Consider the following 21,134-nt stretch of genomic DNA (forward strand, 5'->3'; position numbering starts at 1 on the left):
GAAGTACACCGGTGCCAGCAAATTCCGTCGTGTATCGGCCGTTAATAAAGAATCTCGCCAAATATGGGCGCCATTTTCCTTAAAAATATTCTCAAAGACATTTAATATGAGGAAATTGATTGCTGTTTGTCTGCACATTGGTAGAGGATATTTCTCATATTCCGCCGTGTAGCGGCATTTGCATATCCTCAACAAAACATGTATCTAGTTAATACTTAAATGATGTGCTGTTTGTGAATGTATCTCATGAGGCAATATATCGCTGTCAGAATAAAAAGTCAAAATTCCCGCAAAATTCGCAAAGTTAAAAAATGTCAAAAAATATTTTCAGAAGAAATTTTTCTCTTTCAAAAAATTCCAAGGTGACAAACATATGGCAGTGAGTGATAAAATGACAAACGAATGGCAGTGAGTGATAAAATGACAATAAGCTCAATGATGCAGGTCAGCGAATTGGATGAATCCTGGTTTATCTTCCAAGATGCACGGCCAATTCTTCTCCACTATTAAGACCATGCGGTGCTTTAGTGTGCAAATCTATGATCTAATGAGACTCTAATCGTCGTAATCTTTGCACTCTGTCTCCGCCCCTAGGATTTATAGGTACATGGTCTAACCCAAAATATTGTAGCAATTCCCTGTTGCTCTGATGTTTAAGGGCAAAATGTCTAGCCACAGGGTAGTTGCTATCTTTATTCATTATGGCGCGCTAATGTTCAAGGATGCGCATTTTGACATTATTGATGGTACTTCCAATATATCTCAGTCCACACGGGCATAGCAAGCAGTAAACCACATGGGTGGTAGAGCATGTGATGAATTTCTCTATCTTTTTGGGTCTCTTCACTCCCTCAATTTTATAACTCAAAGTTCTTTTGCTGTTTATGCAGGCCCTACATTTTCCACATGGAAAAAAGCCTTTCATGTCTTTGAGTGTGCCACTTGTCAGTGTATTAGATGACAGATGACTCCGGACCAACTTATCTTTGAGTGACCTCGATTTGCGAAAAGTGATCAATGGTACCGCAGGGATTTCCTTGTCTATCACAGAATCAGTTTGGAGAATATGCCAGTTTCTTTGCAGCATTCTCCTGAGGACATTAGCATCATCCGAAAAAGTTGTAATCATACGGAATTTGCTGACCTCATTACCTTTCATCTTGTTGTCAACTGTACTAGCGTCTTTTTTAGTAGTTAAAAGTTCTTTTCTGGGGATTATTTCCACTTTTTGAAGTGCAGATAACAGCACTTCCTGATTGTATCCCCTAACTTGAAATCTCGTGATGCAATTTGCGGCAGCAATTTTAAAGTCGGCCTCGCTAGAACAATTACGCTTTAGACGGAGGAACTCTCCGTAAGGTATACTGTTGATGAGTTTAGGAGGATGGTTACTGCCGGCATGCAAGATGGAATTGCCGGCAGTTGATTTCCAATCTAATTGGGTTTCAAGACTACCATCTTTAACATATACCTTAAGATCTAGATAATTGACTGATGTAGCACTGATTTCAGATGTGAACCCAAGATTCAAATCGTTACTGTTAAGTTCACATATGGAATCCTCTGCCTGCGCGACCGACCCTCTCCAAACAAGGAGAAGGTCGTCAATATAGCGGTGCCAGGCGACTACATACGCTGCCCATTTTTTTCTTTCATCGCTAAGGGCCACCTGCTCCTCCCACCAGCCTACGAAAAGATTCGCATAGCTGGGGGCGAAGCAGGTTCCCATAGCTGTCCCCGAGATTTGTCTGTATAGTTGTCCCTGAAACAGAAAAATGTTATTAGATAAACAAAATTGTATAAATTCGATTATCATGTTATTGTGTTCTGTAAATTTTAGGGATCTCTTGTTCAGGAAATATTTCATTGCATCTAAACCCTGACGATGATCAATACAGGTATACAGACTGGTAATGTCTAGGGCAATCAATTAAAAAGTAGGTTCCCATTGAAAATCGATCAGTTGGGTGATAAAATCTTTCGTGTCTTTAACATAGGATGCAAGTTGTATGACCAGTTGAGAAAGAAAACCGTCTATGTAGATAGACATATTTTCTGTGAGACCTCCTTTGGAGGAAACTATCGGCCTTCCAGGTGGATCCACTTTGTCCTTGTGGATTTTTGGAAGTTGATAAAATGTTGGTGTCACTGGGTCACTGTTACGCAGAAAGAGAAATTCATTAGTGTCCAACATCCCTTTGTCGCGCCATTTGGAGATGAGATTATGGTACAAATTGATACTTTCTTGATATTGTTCCTTGCTTGCTTTTTCATAGTATCTGTTGTCATTGAGCTGACGGTAGGTTTCGCGGCAATACTGTTCTCTAGTGAGTAATACTATATTTCCTCCTTTGTCCGAGGGTTTACAGACTTTGTTCATCAGAGGCTAGCTCTCTGATGATCATTTCCTATTCATCGGTTAGATTTTTCTGTTGTGTAGGCTTATGCGGTCTAGCCTTAGTTCTAAATTTCAGGAGGTCCTGTAGTTCGGAGGTTTCAATTCTATCGGTGAGAACAGGGGATTTCTTTTTGTAGAGGTCTTTGCGGGGTTCATCGAATTTTTTGGCGAAAGTCAGAATCCTTCCCTGAGCATAGTCTCGTTCATCACGCTCAAATTTATCCTGTTCTCACGGATAGAATTGAAACCTCCGAATCAGAAATTACGGAGGGTGAGCTATCAGGAGAGGAAACAACTGGTTCTAGAGATGAAATAAAATTTAAAAAAATATGAAATTAAATGAAAAAGCCAAAAGTTCCAGGGACATTATAGTTAGGCTCAGTTTTCACTAGTACTTAACCACAAAAAATTCAGCAGTTATAGTTACCTGAACTAACTATAACTTATGTCCTTGCAATGCACTGCTTATGACCTCACATATTACATCCCTCATGACATGGTCACTGACATCAATGATGACATCTCAAATTACATCACTCATGACATCATACAGTGAACGACAGTGTTTTCTAAAAGTGTATTTGTTTTAAACATATACTAAGGTACCACAAACGGTAAATTAGTATAGCTTGTATACTACTGAGGGATACGATTTATAACATATATTATGTGAGTGGCTGTGTGACTGTGTGTATCCGTTTGTGAGTAGGTGAATGAGTGGCCCTATGGGAGTACAAGCGGGTTCGTGAGTCGCTGTATGGGTGAGTGAGTGGCTGTATTGGAGGGTGAGTGGGTGTGTCAGTGGTTAAATGGGTGAGTGGCTGTATGGGTGAGAGTGGGTGTGCGTGGCTGAATGGGCGACTGAGTGACTGTATGAGTGAATGACTGGGTGTTTAAGTGCCTGTATGGGTGATTGGAGTGGCTGTTGGAGTGTGTTTGGTTAAGTGGGTTGGTGTGTTAGTGGCTGTATTGGAGACTGAGTGGCTGTATGGGTGAGTGTGTGACTGGTTGTATGGATGTGTGAATGGGTATGTAAGTGGTTGTGTGGGTATGTGAGTGGGTGTGTGAGTGAGTGGCTTTGTTCAGAGGCTGTGTGGATGAGTAAGTGGTTGTATAGGAGAATAAGTGAGTGTGTGAGTAGGTATATGGGTGACTGTGTGGCTGTGTGAGTGGTTGTGTGAACAGTTGTATGAGTGAGTTCTTGTATGGGTTAGTGAATGGGTATGTAAGCGGTTGTGTCGGTGTGTGAGCAGGTGTATGAGAGGTTGTATTGGTGTGTGAATGGCTCCGCGGATGATGTCATCAGTGATGTCATTCCCAATGTCATGAGTGATGTCATTAACCATTCAATGAGTGATGTAATATGTGAGGTCATAAGCAGTGTATTGTGGGGACGCAAGTTATAGTTAGTTGACAAGATCCTCCCCATTTATTTGTATGTCCCATACATTTGCAGCAACTTCCCTCAGACCCGTGCAAACATCTCCTGCAATTATACACATTTCTTACTACTTTCACGCACTAATCCATATTTCACTACCATTCTTGTATGTCTGTTGGCACCTATTCTCCCTATCATCTTACCACACTCCTCCTTGATATTTAGAGGATGCTTCCTCACTCCACATGCCAATAGTGCAACTTTGGAGGAGTGCTGTTCCACACCTTTACTACGTATTACATTACTTTTTTTCCAATATTTCTTTTGACAGATGATATGAGGAAAGGAGCTTATTTGCATTCATTTTCTTAAGCACAGTGCATCCCGCTCCCTTACAAATCTTTTTAAGTCACTGTTGAAGTCACTTAGTTGTTTTTCTCATGATGATTTGTACTTCAAAGCAAATACATAGTTCCTTACTTTGTCATCACTTTGGAATAATTGAGATCTGTTTTCTTAAGGAAAGGTTTCACTGGGGTTTGTGGATTTAAACAGACATCTCACTGGTTTAGACTAGTTGCATCTTACATTTTGGAAAATCCCTACTTGATTTTCCAATACAGGCTTAACGTCCATGGTCAATATTCTATATAAACCTCTGGAATGGACCATAAAGGAGGAGAAGCTCTTACACCAGGTTATCATGAGAGGTCCTGCCGAACTGCCAGAACATCCACTCTTATGCCAAGAGTTGACCCAGAGGGGAGAGGAGCTGAGCCAAGGTGATAGTGTGTTTTCCTTCTGAAGGCACACTCATTGGATGAAGTCTGATAATACAGCTGATCTGCTGTGAACAGGTATGCAAAGCACAGGACCCAAAGAAACTCCAGAGGCATCTTAGCTACTCCATGTTCTCATAGTGTAACAAACAGAAGTAGAGTTAGGGTGGTAGAATTATAGGAAAAGTCTAAAACGTTAAAAAGGTTAATTTTATTCTTGCTGCTAGCAACATAAACGAGTGCGTTTTTTATTATATTCTGTGTGATTATCATTCATGTACTAAGCAACAGAATAATACAGATGAAATAAACATTATAAAGAGTCATTCACAGTACTAGGCTTGAGTGTGCTGTTCGAAGAATGAAACAGGGTTTGAATTACCATTGTGTCTCTAAATACTTTATGAGATTGTTAGTAACCCATAAAACACAAAGATCACCCACAAAGGTATATGCAGTGTGTTTTGTGGAGCAGCAGTTAAACTGGACTTCCTTACTCAGTGATGGTGCACTAAACTAAGTCTTTGAACCTGTGGGTTGGAAACCCAAACCCTGCAGAGTTTTCGCTCGCAAGCAGCTCGCTAATGGTACGTTGGCGAGCGAGATTTGGCGTCCCCAAGCATGAATTTCAGTCATTAAGAGGGTACCCGGCAACATTTTTCCAATGCGGGCGTTCACGTCGTTCACCGTCAGAAATCAGCTATATGAGAAGAAAATTTTCTTCAGAAGTTGCGCATTCTGGCACGTTGTGTGGCGGCGTTCACGCTGAGTTTTCATTGTGGAACGAGCTCCTGGCAGTAAGTCACAGTGCAAGCAGCGCAACATGCCTATTTTTACCCGGTCGCAGAATTCCGTGAGTTCCACCCAGGCTAATCCTAATTTAAGTAAGAATTTCACACTATTAAAACACTTTGTTTCAAGTCAAAATTAAAACAAATCTACCTCACAAAGTTTTGAAATTATGCCTCTATCCAAAAAAGAGGATTCAAAGATGCAAGTTTATTCCTCATGGCTATTAAAAAAGATTGATGATTGATAATAACAAAGAACTTTATTCGAAGATTTATGAAATAAGTTAGCTTACCTCTTTGGAAAATGTGTGAAAAATCAGTCCATACCTTGGGACAATTTATACTCATGAATCATTTATCATGAGAAGATACTGAAATCCTTTACAGGTAGCTTAACTTTGAAGGAAGACTTTAATTGTTGGAGGTGCACAGTTTAAGGCAAATGCTTGTCACATGATTGACTAGTGGCAGGTGGCAGGTGGCATATACACTAAGAAACATGTCTTAGAATGCCTTTCAATGACTTGAACCATAAGGTCAAATTATCTACAACAAAGGTTTTTGTTGTTGTTTTATTGAAAGATCCACACCTGCATTCTAGAATTAACCTTAGAAATAAGGTATTACTATTATTGTAAATACGTTGTTCCTGTTTAACATGTGGAAATTCCCATCAAATGTGTCAGTAGACAACTGGACAAGAAAGTGTCATCATTAGTGCTCCTAGAAAAAAAAACCTTTACATAACAGAAAAGGAAGAGTTGTTTAATAATATCTGGATTGTCTCATTTGAGATCTACACATTATAAGCATCAGTTCTCTTTTCATTCTGATGGGATAAATTATGTTTACTGGTTCTTTTTCAAATATTAAATATTGATGAGAATCTAGTCTTTCAACGCCTTTACATTAATAAGTATTTGATGTTTTTGTTTTACTGCTAATAGGTAGAAAAAATTCACATTAAAACATACATACTTTGTAACTGAAGTTCTGCCCGATTCTACTATAGCAATGCCTTAATGTTAATATTGACAATATTGATCACTAAGCTGTGTTGCAAATATATATTTTATATGGCAATAACAATCTTTAATTCAAATCAAAGGAAAATGACTGTACACAACATTGAGTCTCAGAAGGAGTCTATACAGTAGCCGCATCCTATGTTTAGCCAGTTGTCCTGGAAGTCAATGGACTAGTGTCAGTCACACACCTAGAGGGATGACAAAATGGGTCCTTGTGTGACCACTTTGAAGGCTTATTACGTGGAGGTTTAAGATGATAGGCAGACTCCCAGTCCTCTTGGACACTGCAAAAATCACAAGCTCTTCCAGGAGTACAACAATCTCTATTCTTTCAAAGTCCAAAAACCACTTTACAGCCACTAGGATCTCCAACAAGATCAGATGCAAGAGAGAATGGGAGGAAATGTGGTAGTAATAACTAAAAAGCTTTCAAAAGTGGAATGCTGGGTCTGTGGGTTTTTGTAACAGCCTTCCATGCAGAAAGTTGAGAAGAAATCTTTACCCTATCAGGTGCTCCACAACCTGCAGTGGTAGTCAGTTTTGACTACTGTGTTCAGTGACGGGCCACAAAGGAGTATTTATTGGAAGAATTCTTCCATTTCATCCTGTACCCTGTGGTATATATAATCTGACAGGACCAATAAGTATAATTCTTGAAATAACTTACGCAATTTAGAGGTGTCATTAATCTCCCCCCAAACACACTATCACATTTCAGTTGTAACCAAGGTGGCTGCACTGAAGTGTGGTGCGCAGACTAGTACGGCTGTCACAACTCACAGTTATCATCAAAGCGTCCTGCGAGTCATCATCTTGTGATGGTTTTCAGAACTCTGCTGCAACAGCCAGTAAACACGCTGTTACTGGCAGCTATATGAACAAGATATAAATGCTGACTTGTAAATAGGACCATTATAAGTCTATTGTTAATTGCTGTTGATGTGCGTAGAAAGATGGGAGGCATGTGCCGGTAAATTGCTTTATTACTTAGGCATGCAAGGGTTCTGTGCCCCGCGGTCTTTTGAACTTCATAGTAAATAAACATTAGCAGACACATTGTAACAGACAGTATCAGTAAGCTCTTTGATCAAAATATGAATGCGATCTTTGAAAAAGGATCATTGTACATCTATCATCTACTGTTACAGTTGTGTCTAATTAGATGAGGCATTTTATTAATGTTGCAAGTTGTATCCCGCAATCGCATTGACAGACCAGTTATTTCCCTCTACTGGAATGAGGATTTAATTATATTTTGCTTATCAACATATTAAATGTTTACACATATCGCACTGTGATCTTTTTATTGTATAATTGTTGCAGCATACAGAGGTGATGGCTTTTTATTCAAGATGCAGGTTGTATAACTCAATAGCACTAGCAAACTGTTTATTTCCCTTGTACTGTAAAGAGGATTTATCTAGATTGCACCAATGCAAACATCATTATTTACATACATCTCACTGCCATGTTTATTTTTGTATCACTGTGGCAGCATGCACAGAAGTGACTGACGACTGTGGCAGCATGCACAGAAGTGACGGCGCGTTTTGACTTGAAAGCAATTTTGAAAGTTTTCTTCAGGTCCTCCAATCTGGGGCCACAAGATTGAGACTTGGGCAGCACACATAACAGAAGTAGAATGGTGCGTGTGGATCGCCTCTTATGCCTTGAGTGCACAATATCTGAGGTATATATATATATATATATATATATATATATATATATATATATATATATAGCAATATGTACGGAAACTTACATCAATGACACAGGCTCATACTGTTTTACGTTGATTTGAATTTGCAGTGACTTGGCATTTATTTTCATTTATTTATTTATTTATTTACTTTTTTAATTGAAATTGATTGGTGTCATACATAATCAAAGTTCAAAATACATGCGGAATACAAAGCCAACACAAAATATCTCGTAATGGAAAGCCTGCTTCCAACAGCTAATATTAACATACAATGACTTACAAGTTTCCAAAAACAGAGAACAAAAAAGGAGTAAATTGTTCAAAATAAATTCCCCCAAATTTTTTCAAATTTTCTCCCCCCCCCCCAATCCTCAGAGCATAACTTTGCTCAGTTTAACATTAAGAAATATTGGAATATGACAATAAGAGCGTAGGAAAGCAAAAATCTCTTCCCAAAATGCTTTCACCATACTACAGTCCATTATTACGTGCGTCCAATTAGCAGGGGCGAAGTTCAAGCATCTGAAGCAATTGGGTATGTAGTTACTATACATTTTAGCAATTGCCGCAGGGGTGCGATACAAAAGCCACTTGCCAAAAAATAACATTCTGCGCCAGTTTGCTCCCCTTAATGTGGAGAAATTAAGCTGGTTAATGGACCGCCATGTGCTCAATGACAAAACATGATTTTCTTGTTCCCACCATTTTTTAACGGCTTTAGAACCTAGGTCACCTTGTCTAGACTGAGCTAAGAGACGTTTCCATTCTCCAGGCTTCTTGATCAAAGTATTATTAAAAAAAAGATCGTAATTTAATGAGGAAATCTGAGTAAATGATGTGGGAGCATACTGCATCAGAAATTGATAAATTTGATCATAAGACCCGACTAACAAAAAGTTTTTGCCTGAAAGTAATAGCCGCATCTCCGACGGGGTTATCCACCTTGAATATTGTAGGAAGTCACCCACTTTAATAAATCCGGCTTTAGACCAGTATGTCATTAAGTCAAGGCTTGGACCCCGCCCACTAAAAGAAAATAAGGCAGATAACGAAGAGGAGAAATTAAAAAGAGAAAGAGAGTATCTTTTAAGCATAGCAGTACGCTTCCTGTAAAACCATGCAATTATTTTATACCTAACCAATTTAGGAGATTTAGGTGCTTGAAGGGGGAAAGGTATTTGGCTCTCAGAAAATTAAATCAAAGAAAATGCTAATATATACATTAGGGTTTTGGATTACGACTTTAAAACGAGTCAGATACTGAGCAAAATAAGCACTATAGTAGTCTCTGATATTTGGAAGTGCGAGGCCTCCATTGTCTAAATCCTCATAAAGAGAACTCATCGCGATACGGGGTGTTTTATGAGCCCACAAAAAGCAGGAAAATAAAGATTCAATTTTAGAAAAGAATATGCCAGAGAGAAAACAGGGAACCGTTGAAAACAGAAAATTAAAGAGCGGTAAAATAGACATTTTAATCAGGGCGACTCTACCCAAGATGGATAACGGTAATTTATTCCAACGAGTTAGCATTGAACGAACTTTCTGAAGAAGGGGATCGAAAATCAATCCATGAAGATCTTTGACGGAGGATGAAAAAAAAAAACAAGATATCGCTTAGGTTTATTATTAATACAGCCCTGTAGGTCCGGATATAAAACAGGATTATGATTGCCACAAACCAAAATTTCAGTCTTCTTTTTGTTAATCCGATACCCCCCAAAAGACTCAAATTCCTCAAAAAGTTGAAACGCAGAAACTTGAGACTGTAAGTCGGATTTAATAAGTAACATAATATCGTCAGCGTAAAGTTTAATCTTTGACATTAAAGGAAGAGGAGGTGAAATCTCTGAACACCTCCGAATTGCAATTGCGAGGGGTTCAATGAAAAAAGCAAAAAGAATTGGTGATAGGGGGCAGCCCTGACGTGTTCCCCGATTAACTGAAACCGACCCGACCATTTGTGAATTAATGATAATGTTTGCTTTTGCACCCGTATAAAGATTACGAATGAAATTAATAATATTTGGCGGAATATGAAAATAGAACAAAATAATAAAAAGTGTCTCCCAAACCACCAAATCGAAAGCTTTTTCCGCATCAAATAAAAGAATTAGGGCAGGAATCCTCCGTGTCTCAAAATAATCCAAGGCTTCCGACAAATAGTGAGTATTGGTCATCAACTGTCTACCGGCAATAAAACCATTTTGATCCTCATGAATCAAATCCTTAGAGATATGGTTGAATCGATTTGCCAATAATTTAGTGACTATCTTATAATCCGAATTTAAAAGAGTAATTGGACGATATGAGTTGGGATCTCTAGCATCTTTCCCCTTCTTCAGGAAGCTATCCACAGTGCCCTCACGAAACGAATCTCCCCACCCCTGGCCCAACTTCCCCTTCCCACGCTGACCATCGGAACGTACCCCACACCATTGGGGTGACCTGTCGCACCCCCTGGGCCCCCTGGATTCTTCCCTCCATCCTGTTCTACTGACCCCCCCACCCAGCCCCTCCATACAGTCGGCACTCAAAAAAAACAAAAAAAAATTCCCAAAACTTATCACATCTATGAACACGAAAAAAAAAAAAAAAAATGCTCTACACAAATGCCTTCAAATTTTAACCTGATGAAGAGTTCAAGATTTCCCTGAGCAGGTCCTGTGCTGCTGCAATATCGGATAACATAAAGAATTTGCCTTTCACTAAAACTTTAAGCTTGGACTGTTGCGCTATCGTGGCTTGGGCCCCTTTAGCTTTAAATAATTGTAACATTTGGACAAACTCTTTTCTTCTCCGAGCAGCAGAAGCGGACATGTCTGAAAAAATGCGACATTTCACAGTTTCATTAACAAAGAATTGTCTTTTCTGAATTGCTGTCGAGAGAATAGTCTCTTTAATCCGTGTGTCGGAAAAATTTAATAGAATTGTTCGAGGGAGGGAGGAATTTGGAAAAGGTTGAGCGGGAACTCGATGTGCTCGCGTAATGGTTAGGTCCCCCTCGTAATTGGGAATCACTTTGGATTTTAAAAAAGAGGTAACCCACTGCAGCGTGCTAGAGCCTTCAAGACCCTCGGGGACCCCCACTATACGAAGGTTAGATCGACGATTATAGTTCTCTAAATCATCCAATTTAGATTCAAGTAGACGTGAAGTGAAGGAAAGCTGATTTGCGTCTATTTTGACCTCGAACATTTGATCCTCCAGATTGGAGATGCGAGTTTCAGCTTCTTGGAGCCGAGCAGGGAATGTAGAGAAGAGATCCTCCATTTTGTCCAGGCGCTGATGAATCAAAGCGAGCTCAGATTTCTGAAACCTCTTCAACTCTCGAACCTCATCGAGAATTAAATGTAACATATCTTTAACTGACATCTTAATCTCCCCAACGGTCTCAGTGTCTAAATCTAACAAAGGACTGAGGTGACTAACATTAGAAACAAAGTTCCCTGGGGTAATTGAAAACTTGTCAGTAGGCGATTCCACTATAACCGTACTTCCCAAAGTCAATACGTCTTTCTGAGTATCATCCGTAATTTTCAAAGAGTGTACCAAAGAGTTATCTTTAAGTGACGGTGTAGAAAGTGTAGAAGGTGCCGCAAGGTTAGACTTATGCAGGAAATTTGGAGGTTGAATAATTGAGGAAGAGGAAGAAGGACAGACTTGGGCGGAGGTGCTTTGACAAGGTACAGCACTTTTCTTATCAGAAAAGAGGGAATGGTTTAGCGCCCTTGAGCACCTCCATTAAGCTGTCCTGCGTGGAAGTGAAATCCTGAATAAGTGAAGAGCGTGCTGCTTCTACACAATGAGAAGCCTCTAAATCTTGAGTCGGAATCTCCCCAAAAGATTCCTCCAGCTCTTCCGAGCTTCCCGCACTGTCACTTTTTTCCTTCACATCGCCTTTATCACCAGTAGCATCTTTATTTAATAATTTGGCTGCATTCCTCGCTTCTTTAACCTGAATGCGTAGAGCCTTTGCTTTGCGAGTATTCATTAATTTCCCCATATTTAGAAGAAACCAGTAGTAATTGTAGCTTCCTTACGTTTTAGTCCCACTTTAGTCCCGGTACCTCTAGGTCTCTTGGGTCCAATAACACAGAGTGAAAGAAACAGAGCAGCAGCAGTGGCAATAAAAAATATTTTTTTGTTTTCCGCTACCTGAGCGCGAAGTAGGACTTCAAACTCCCAATCCACGTCGCTGCAAACTGTTCATCCGTATAAGCAAGATCACAGAGTCTCAGGTCTCAGGTAAGCTAACAGCTGCTGCAGCTTCTCCAGCGCCACGCCGCGCTACAGGCGAGACAGAAATGAGAGGAGCTAGTCCGCTCCGATAAGAAAAGGCACTCGGCTAAGCGAATTCAAACTTTTTAGAACGCCGCCACCAGGCGCCTTCCGCCTTCCACCTCTGCCTCTGCCTCACCCACGAAGCTCCAGGCACAAAGCACTACAGCGTGAGGCGGGGAACTGAAGACTAGGGATGCCAAAGAACACCAATAAATTTGAAGACGGAAAGAACTGCACCACTCCGACAAAAAGAGCCGCTGTGCTCCCGTCCAACTCAGGCTTCAGGCTTCAGAGAGCAAACAATCCACCCGATGAGGAAAACGCCGCCCGCCAGCTGCCATCAGTCTCCGCTGGAACCACACAACCTCAAGGAGGAGGGGAGGAGTCAGGAACCGGGAATTCTCAGGTGCGCATGGAGGCGTGGATCTCCATCACGCTAGCCCCGTTACCGAAACAGTGACTTGCCATTTATGATGTTCCATTCATTGATTCATCAGATGCCAATATCTTCTACAAGTGGTTGAATCACTTTGGAGATATGTTTCGTACTATCACTTTCGTCAAGAAGGAGAGATATTTGATCATACTTTATTGCATAAATCATAACAGCCTTCTCTGTTCCTTCCCTGTGTGTGGTCATTGTTCTGATGAAACCCAGGGTATGAGAGCATTGGGTTCAAACATCAACAGTTTTTAGGGGTTGAATCATTGCATTATCTGTAATAAGGATCAGCAATATATTTTTGAACTTTGTTCATCATAGAATTCTGTAACAACCTTTAATGTATATGTGTATAATTGTATTTGTTTCACATTATCGCCAGTTTTGAGCATTGCGCCGTCTGCAATAATTGTACATGTCTTTACTACCAATGGGTTAACATGAATAGAATTCTCTCATTAGAGAAAGGTTCTTTGGTTTAGTGTGTTAATTACATGTTTAAAACAATAGATTAATTCACACAATTGATACACACAGCATACCTGTGCAAATGAAGCATGCTGAACTGTTGTGTATCTGTTCCTTAAAGGAAGAGGCCTGAGTATTTGAAAAAGCTTAGATGCAAGATTGCTTAGAAATTATTGTCAAAGATTTCACAGTAATGGCTACTGATTTACATTTAACATGCATAAAACAAACAATATCTGCAAAACATTTTTTCATAAAATGCGTGGTCAAGAACGTTTGTTTGAGGCTCTTGCAAGAAGTAGAAATAACAGATCAGTGACTAGCCTCAAATGTCCTCACTAATTTTGATGCCTAGGGCAGCCATGTCCACAGGTCCAAAGACTGAGATAAACAGCAAAATAATAGGACGTTTTCCTTCGTATACCATGACCTGAAACCATTTCAAGAAGACAGTCCTACGCTAATATTGCCAGGAACACATTACGTTTTGCGAGGTAAACATGAAAAAAGGTTCTAACAAATGTCCTTGTCAACACAAACAAGGAACTCTAGCTTACAGTGGAATAGGATGGGAGAGTAGGGAAAACAAGGAGTTCCTCCTTTAGACTCTCATCCACATTGTGTAAAATAGAATGCAAGGAAAATATTTTACTTGCCAGTTTTCTAATCAAGGGAATATCCTCCCCCTATCCCGGCCATGTCAGAGGAGAATGAAAGAAAAGGGTTGGGACAAAGGCAGTGGCACTGGTAGAGAAAGGCCTAGAGTAGCTGCGTTCACAGGAGTGACATAAATATTAGGAACAATTGTAAATATGTTAAATAAATAATTTGCACAAACAGACTTGACCATAACTGCAATGCCATTTAAAGTTCAGGATGCTTATGTTTTGACTGGAGCAGAAAGATGAATGCCAGGATCCCATAGACCACAGAGTGTGATGTTATAGTCCTAGCATGGGTATTTGTCTGAAAAGCAGAAAATCTAAAGAAATGCTGACATCTGTGATCAGGCGACTCATACAGGGTGACAAGGGCTTGAGGGCGCATAGGTGCCTCACACCCATTTAAGTATTGGTGCTTGGTAAGAGATGCTTTGATACTTTAGTTTGTGCCCAGGACACTCCAAGCGTATCATGAAAAGGGGTGTGAACAGCGGCTATTTTGGCAAAAGTAAACAATGAAACGCTTGCTGAACTTTGTGTATTTGACTGCAATACCTCCTGAACTCTGGATGCCTTTATGGCACTGGATGTGCTGTTCAACACCTATTCCAAACTGGCATTACCTAACCAGAATCCACTAAATCAAACTATAAATGAGCAAGAGTAATTAGCGTTCTCTCAAATACATTTAAAGTGCTTGCTGGTCTGCATGTGAGGCACTGAGCAATCGTAACATGGGGATCAGAGGGATATTGACCATCTCTTCAGGACTCCAGATATGGTTTACGCAGAATTACAATATTTGCATGTACACCCTAAACAAGCATTAAAAATGCAATAGGTATCGCCTCTGATTAAGTTAAAGCCATTTGCTTTGCTAATGGTATTGTATAGCAAAGCAAATGGCTTTAACTTAATAAAATGCAAGACATGATCGGATTTTCAAAAAGTGCGCATGGTAAATTTCTTTTTTTTGTTTTTTTGCAGTACTGTGTTATATAATGCGAACTTGGGGTATAGTTGTACCACAGACGGACACTTTCATTCATTGTTAGGAACTGGGAAATGATGTGATTTACCCAGAATCACAAGATGTTTGAGTCTCCCGCCAAGACTCAAACCTGGTTTCCCTGCTTCAAAGTCGTTCGTCAAGCCAAACTGCCGGGAGGACTGGAGAATTGGGGAGCTGGAAGAGGGAGCCTCAGACGCACACACTCCTGGGGAAGGGGGGCTCCTTACACCAAACATTGCTTAGATGGGCCCTAACAAATTGCTTCGGGTATAACGTAAGAGGAAAGTTACCCAACATTGCTTCGAGTGAGGTGGTAAGAGGGAAGCCTTTCACACGGTCTACGTGTCGGGAGTATCACGCCCAATCACTGCTTTAAATTGGGAAGAAGAAGGTACCCGTGCTCGCTTCAAGATGACCGAAAGGGCACACGTGTTGTAAAATACCACACACGTAAACTGCCTTGTGGGGTAGAAAGAAGAGAACCCCCTCATGCTGCTTGATAGGCTGATTAAAAGCCCCCTCGCACATGAATTTAAGAGCGAGTATGAAGGGTGTTGCCGCTAAACCACTACCCCCGAAAGAAATTTAAAGTGCTGATCCCCACGTGAACATCACATCGAGAGTGTAAAAGATGCGTTAGTTTGGATGGATCACGAATTTAGAGAAGGAATTCTTCACGGATGTATCCACCCAACTGTACCCATGTAAAGTGTGATCGGCCATAATGATCAGCAGTGAGGCGTGGCGCACCATGAGTGTTTCATCCTTATAGTGCAGTATAGATTATCTTTAGCCAGAATGGAAGTCCCAGACCGTGCAGAGCGTAAAATGTATGCACAAACATGAAGGTCTTTCTATGACCAGTGTGTGGTCACAGTATATTAACAGCAGAAGGCATTACAGTGAGGCACATTTGCGGAGCCGAGTGTTCTCTATATGGTAGAATTTGGAGGTTGTAAACTGAGGTGCTTTGGGAGAGCTCTGAGGGAACTGATTATACGTATAAACGAAGTTACTGAAGTGAAGCGCCCGAGAAGACCTTTTTATGCCCTACGTGATGTTTATAGTGAAACAAGGCATTATTTATGTGACGTGCATTGACAAAGCAGTGTTAGGATGACCACTTTTTTTTGGCATTTTTATATAGTGCGAACTCGACCCGAAGATATTGGAGCGCTTTACATAAGCACCAGTTGCGTTACACATTATATAAATAGTATAAAACACCAGTGAACATTGCAAGAGAGAGCCACACTCCTTGTGAGAAATATTGGTATAACTGTAGCAATACGCAGTGAAGTGAGGTGCACTGGCGGAGCGGCCTGCGATCCCGGTTTTGCAGCAGCAAAATGTACTATCGTTGGTTGCGTTGTCCGAGACAGGGGAGTCACGGGGGCGTGTCGGGTAGTGGAGGAGAGGGGTTATGATGGCTGGAGTGTTGGGAGACAGCGGCCTGCCTCTCTCGAGCCCATCCTGGACGTCGCTGCCCTGCACAATGGTGGTGGTCGGGCCTGTAACACCCGTGTCACACAGTTTACAGTCCACGCAGAGGGGGCGCTGGGATCTTCAGGCTCGCCCTGCTCCTAGCAGTGAGCCCAGTGGGATCCTGGGGCAGAGTTTTCAACCGCCCCCGGCCCCGGTGCGCTGCCCGGGGAGTGTGGGAAACAAGCGCTCGCCAGGCAGAGCGCTTTACATGAGCACCAGTTACGTTACACATTATATAAATAGTAGAAAACACTAGTGAACGTTGCAAGAAGAGCCACATTCCGTGTGAGAAATATTGGTATAACTGTAGCAATACGCAGTGGAGTGAGGTGCATTGGCAGAGCTGCCTGCGATCCCGGTTTTGCAGCAGCAAAATTTACTATCGTCGGTTGCGTTTTCTGAGACGGGGGAGGTCGCGGGGGGGTGTCGGGTAGTGGAGGAGAGGGGTTATGATGGCTGGAGTGCGCACTCGCCAGGCAGCCACGGTTTAGCGAGATGCAAAAATAAACATGCAGCGGAGCTTGTCTTTATGGGGCCATGCGTTTGAAACACATGGCCCCATAAAGATAAGAAACCTTTTGCAACGGGAGGAAGTCAGGCGAGCCCGTCCAAGTGGGCCGTCTTAAAAATGGAAAAGTCTACGTCACAAAGTGCTCTTTTCCAATGGCTGGCCACCATTTAGCATAAACGGTGACACCAGCCAATGGGAAAGAGCGGCGGGGCTTGAAGCCCTTTACAGAATTCCCTCAGAATCATGAAATCTCGCCGAGCGAGCTGCGCATGTGCGCAGCCACGCTAGCCGAGACCTAAAAACAGAACTGGATAAAATATGAGGACCACAGGTCCATCAAACCATGCTAATGGATGAGTAACTTGGCCATGAGCAACTTCAGGCTTCCTCATTTACAGAAGGACAGAAGGGTATGAAATCACAGCTCACCTGGCACAACTCCATTGGTTGCTATGGCACTCATAGAAATGGCAGTCAGCAGTGTCTGGAAAAGAAAAGGACAGCACGATTATGAATCAAAAGCAGATGCCTCTGTAATGCCTGTTCTGCAGGAAAATGCCAGTGCACCAGCCTACAGTCAAGGAACATTGCTAATATTTAAAACAATCTGCACAAATGCCTTTTTATAGTGAAGACCACTTTTTAGACTATGAAATAATACAGTGAAGATGAAAGGTTAGTAATGTCTGAGAGCTTTGAAAAGTTTTTAACTTCAGTGTTTTTACTTTTTAGTCTTTAATTCTTTCTTGACACTTTAGATAGTTTGTTCCCTCTTTTGTCCCCTTTTTCTTTCACTCATAGGCAACTTATATAACGACACTATCCAATTACATTGCTGGCAGGGGGAGGATCCCAGAATTATGGAAGGGGGCCGAAGTGATGCCTATCTTAAAAAATGGTGATAGGGCCAACCTCTCTAACTATCTGCCAATCAGCCTGATCGATTGAGTCCAAAAAGTCTTCTGCCGCTCGCTGTTAGCTAAGGTCTAGGCCTGGATGGATGAGAATCATATTCTCTCTCTCCTCCAAGCGGGAGGACTGGTACAATCGATCAGGTCTTCCACCTCCTCATGCTGTACTGGAAGGTGGTATTGCTGGGGAAGGGGAGCCTATACATAGCGTTCATAGACTTAAAATCAGCTTTTGACTTTGATCCCAGGGACAAACTTTGGTGGGTGCTTAGGGAGAAGGGAAAGCTCCCGGGAATCCTGGCGCTTTTAATTAGGCTGCACGAAGAGAACTTTGCCAGGATAAGATGGGGTAGCCAAGGACAAGTCACCGATCCCATTAAAATACAGCGGGGGTTCGCCAGGGTTGCGTCCTGACTCCAACTTTGTTTTCACTTTACATCAACCAAGTTGTTGAATTTTTATCTGCCATCCCAGCGGACGCTCCCTCTCTAGCAAACCAAAAAATTGCCACTCTCCTATTCGCAGTTGATACCCTTCTTGTCTTTAAGACACCTATGGGCTTGCAAAAATTATTAAATCAATTCAAGTCAGCTTTATTCGGTACATAATATACAACCATAAAAGCATTCTAAAAAATGTCTCCATTATTAATCGCAATAATTATTTGAGCTGATTAAAAACAATTCAGTGCATAATAATACTCCATCTTGAGGTTTTCTGTGCTTGTAACAACTCCATTATTAATCACAATAATTATATAAACTTGTTAAAAGCAGTTCAGTGCATAGTACTTAGGCTAAAAAGTAGGAACATTTATCTGCTTAAAAAAACACAATAATTATGTAAACTTGAACTCGCAGTCACAATACAAAGTGCAGTGCATAATAGTGCTTCATTGTAAGAAGTTTCTCAATTATTAATCACAATAGTTATGTAAACAAAACTCTAGGGAGCAGGACTCAAGAGTACGATGCAATGGCTATGTTCCAGCATAAGTATATAGAGCCTTAACCAAATATTAAAGAACCTAGTTATTTTCTTATGTCAAGGCTTCCAAATGAGAATTATCCTTTTTTTTCCAATTGCCATTTGTATAAAAACAATTACGGCATTGCAAACTTTTTCGTTTTCCAGGCTACAGATATAATTAAAAGCGGATTTATAAAAAATACAATTTGTTAGCAATAAATAAAGGTCGTAAAACAAATTTCCGGATGTCCCGATAAAAATTACAAAAAAGTATAAAGTGCAATGTGGTCTGTGAAGACTTTCCATCACAAGGGAAGTTTGGAAGATTATAACTCCACTTGCCCATTCTGGGGCATGCAATCTGGTAATCTAAGGTACCCATCCTTAACCTTGTTAAATAAAATTTGTGTTGCACATTTCTCATTGAGATGAGGTATGATTGGATACCCGACAAAAGCAGGCCTTCACAGAATGATCTAACACTCGATTTTGAGCTTATTCCTACATCTCTTGCAAATTCCCTTGAATTTGCTAACCTTATTTTTAGGTCCCCTTTAATGTAATCCTGGATGAGCTGTGGGTCGTAAAAGTCAATGTACAAATTACACTCTACTAAAAGATTATAAATATACTGTAGCCAAGGGATATTTTTTACAGTAACCAAGGGCAAGGCAATCCATTATTCTTTCCTTAGTAAATTTACTCTCCACCTTAGTCCAAATCCCGTGCCAAAGCGTCAGGGCTGCCGTACTAATGTAATCGCTAATATAAGGTACACATAGCTCCTTGACCCTCCTTAGGAATTTATTTTCATGAATTTGCAGCAAAGAAGTATTTGCCCTTCCCCATAGTGCTGCTCCATAACATGTACCTGTGATACACTTACTCCTATATAGTGTAAGGATTTCCTGTACTGGCTTGTTACCAATTTATTTTGAAAATCTAAAAAATACCCTCACTCGATCGTATCCATTTTAACTTGCATAGGTCGATATGTGCACCCCAAGTTCCATTCCGATTAAAGAGGCGTCCTAAATATGAAAATGTTATTCTTTCAATATGTAAGCCTTCTACATCATGGTCCCTACTCTTTATTTTACTTTTCCCACAAGTCGTGACAAAAGGTTTACTAAGATTCAGTTTTAAATCTTTTCCAATCATAAATTGCGTGAAGTTTTCAATTAAACATTGAAGCCCTTGCAGTCCTTGATAATATAACTGCATTGTCTACATATAAGAGTACTGGCTTTACACGTGTACCAACTCTAGGGGCGTCAGCATTAAGATTTGGCAAAGATAGGTCAACATTGTTAATATTAAGAAAAAATAAAAGAGGTGCAAGGACGCAACCTTGTCTGATCTCACAGGTAACTCTAAAATGGGAAGTGCATTCAACTTTTGGCCCGTATCGGACTCTTGAAGTCAGAAGGGCATATACTTGTGATAATTAAATTATAATATTGTGTGATGCACCCATCCCTTGCAACGATTGCCATCATTTTACATGATTAACTAGATCAAATGCGCTAGTGAGGTCAACAAAACAAAGATGTAGTTGACCTTCTTTGGCAAGGGTATATTTCCCTATCAATAACTCGAGGTCAACGCACTGCTCTACCGTCCCTATACCCATCTGAATCCATACTGGGCGTCAATTAGATTATTCTCCTCATTAACCCAGCTTTCTAATCTTTCTAGCATGATTCTACCCATCAATTTCGATGTTGAATCGGGTAGGGATATATATCTGTAGCATTTTGCGTTCCCTCTATCACCTTTTTTTTAAAAAATAGGGACAATAATGCTTTCCACCCAAGTTGCAGGTAACACCCCTCCTATTGTAGCATTTAAAAAGCTTACTAAAATTAGGGACCAAAAATCAATACTAGACTTAAAAATATCCATAGGAACCCCGTCTAGTCCTGCAGCTTTACCATTTGCGCTTTTGTTTAGGGCAGTTTTAATTTAGTCTAGGGCGATGGGTGCTATCTTGACAGTATCAACTAAAATAAAGTTACTATTATCATCAGTCGTGGGGTCCTCTTTTTTGGGGTTAAAAATATGTTCAAAGTGGATCAGCCATTCCTTGGGAGTTACTAGAGTTTCTATCTTAGCAGCTGATATGTCGTTAAACAAGCATTGGCATAGCCAATAGGTCTAGCTTTTGGGACCTTATAAATATTTAGTTATGCAGCACAATATCCTTGGTGCAACAACATCAACCATTGCATGGCTAAACACTTATAAGGTCCCCAAGGCGAGACCAATTGACTATGCCAATGCTTGTTTTCTTTCCTGCAACTTTAACATA

The 21,134-nt window shown here is 40.7% G+C and overlaps 1 pseudogene across 1 annotated transcript in view; it reads right to left on the reverse strand.

The window, feature by feature from the left end:
- LOC146830586 (solute carrier family 12 member 6-like) overlaps window positions 1-21,134 on the reverse strand; it is a 1,160,668-nt pseudogene that overhangs the window by 653,191 nt on the left and 486,343 nt on the right. Inside the window, exon 5 of the transcript XR_014961448.1 lies at window positions 17,373-17,427. The product of XR_014961448.1 is annotated as a solute carrier family 12 member 6-like (transcript). The remainder of the gene's footprint in view (window positions 1-17,372; window positions 17,428-21,134) is intronic.

This window comes from Triturus cristatus, chromosome 5_1 (genome assembly GCF_964204655.1).
Source record: "Triturus cristatus chromosome 5_1, aTriCri1.1, whole genome shotgun sequence".
Classification (NCBI taxonomy): domain Eukaryota; kingdom Metazoa; phylum Chordata; class Amphibia; order Caudata; family Salamandridae; genus Triturus; species Triturus cristatus.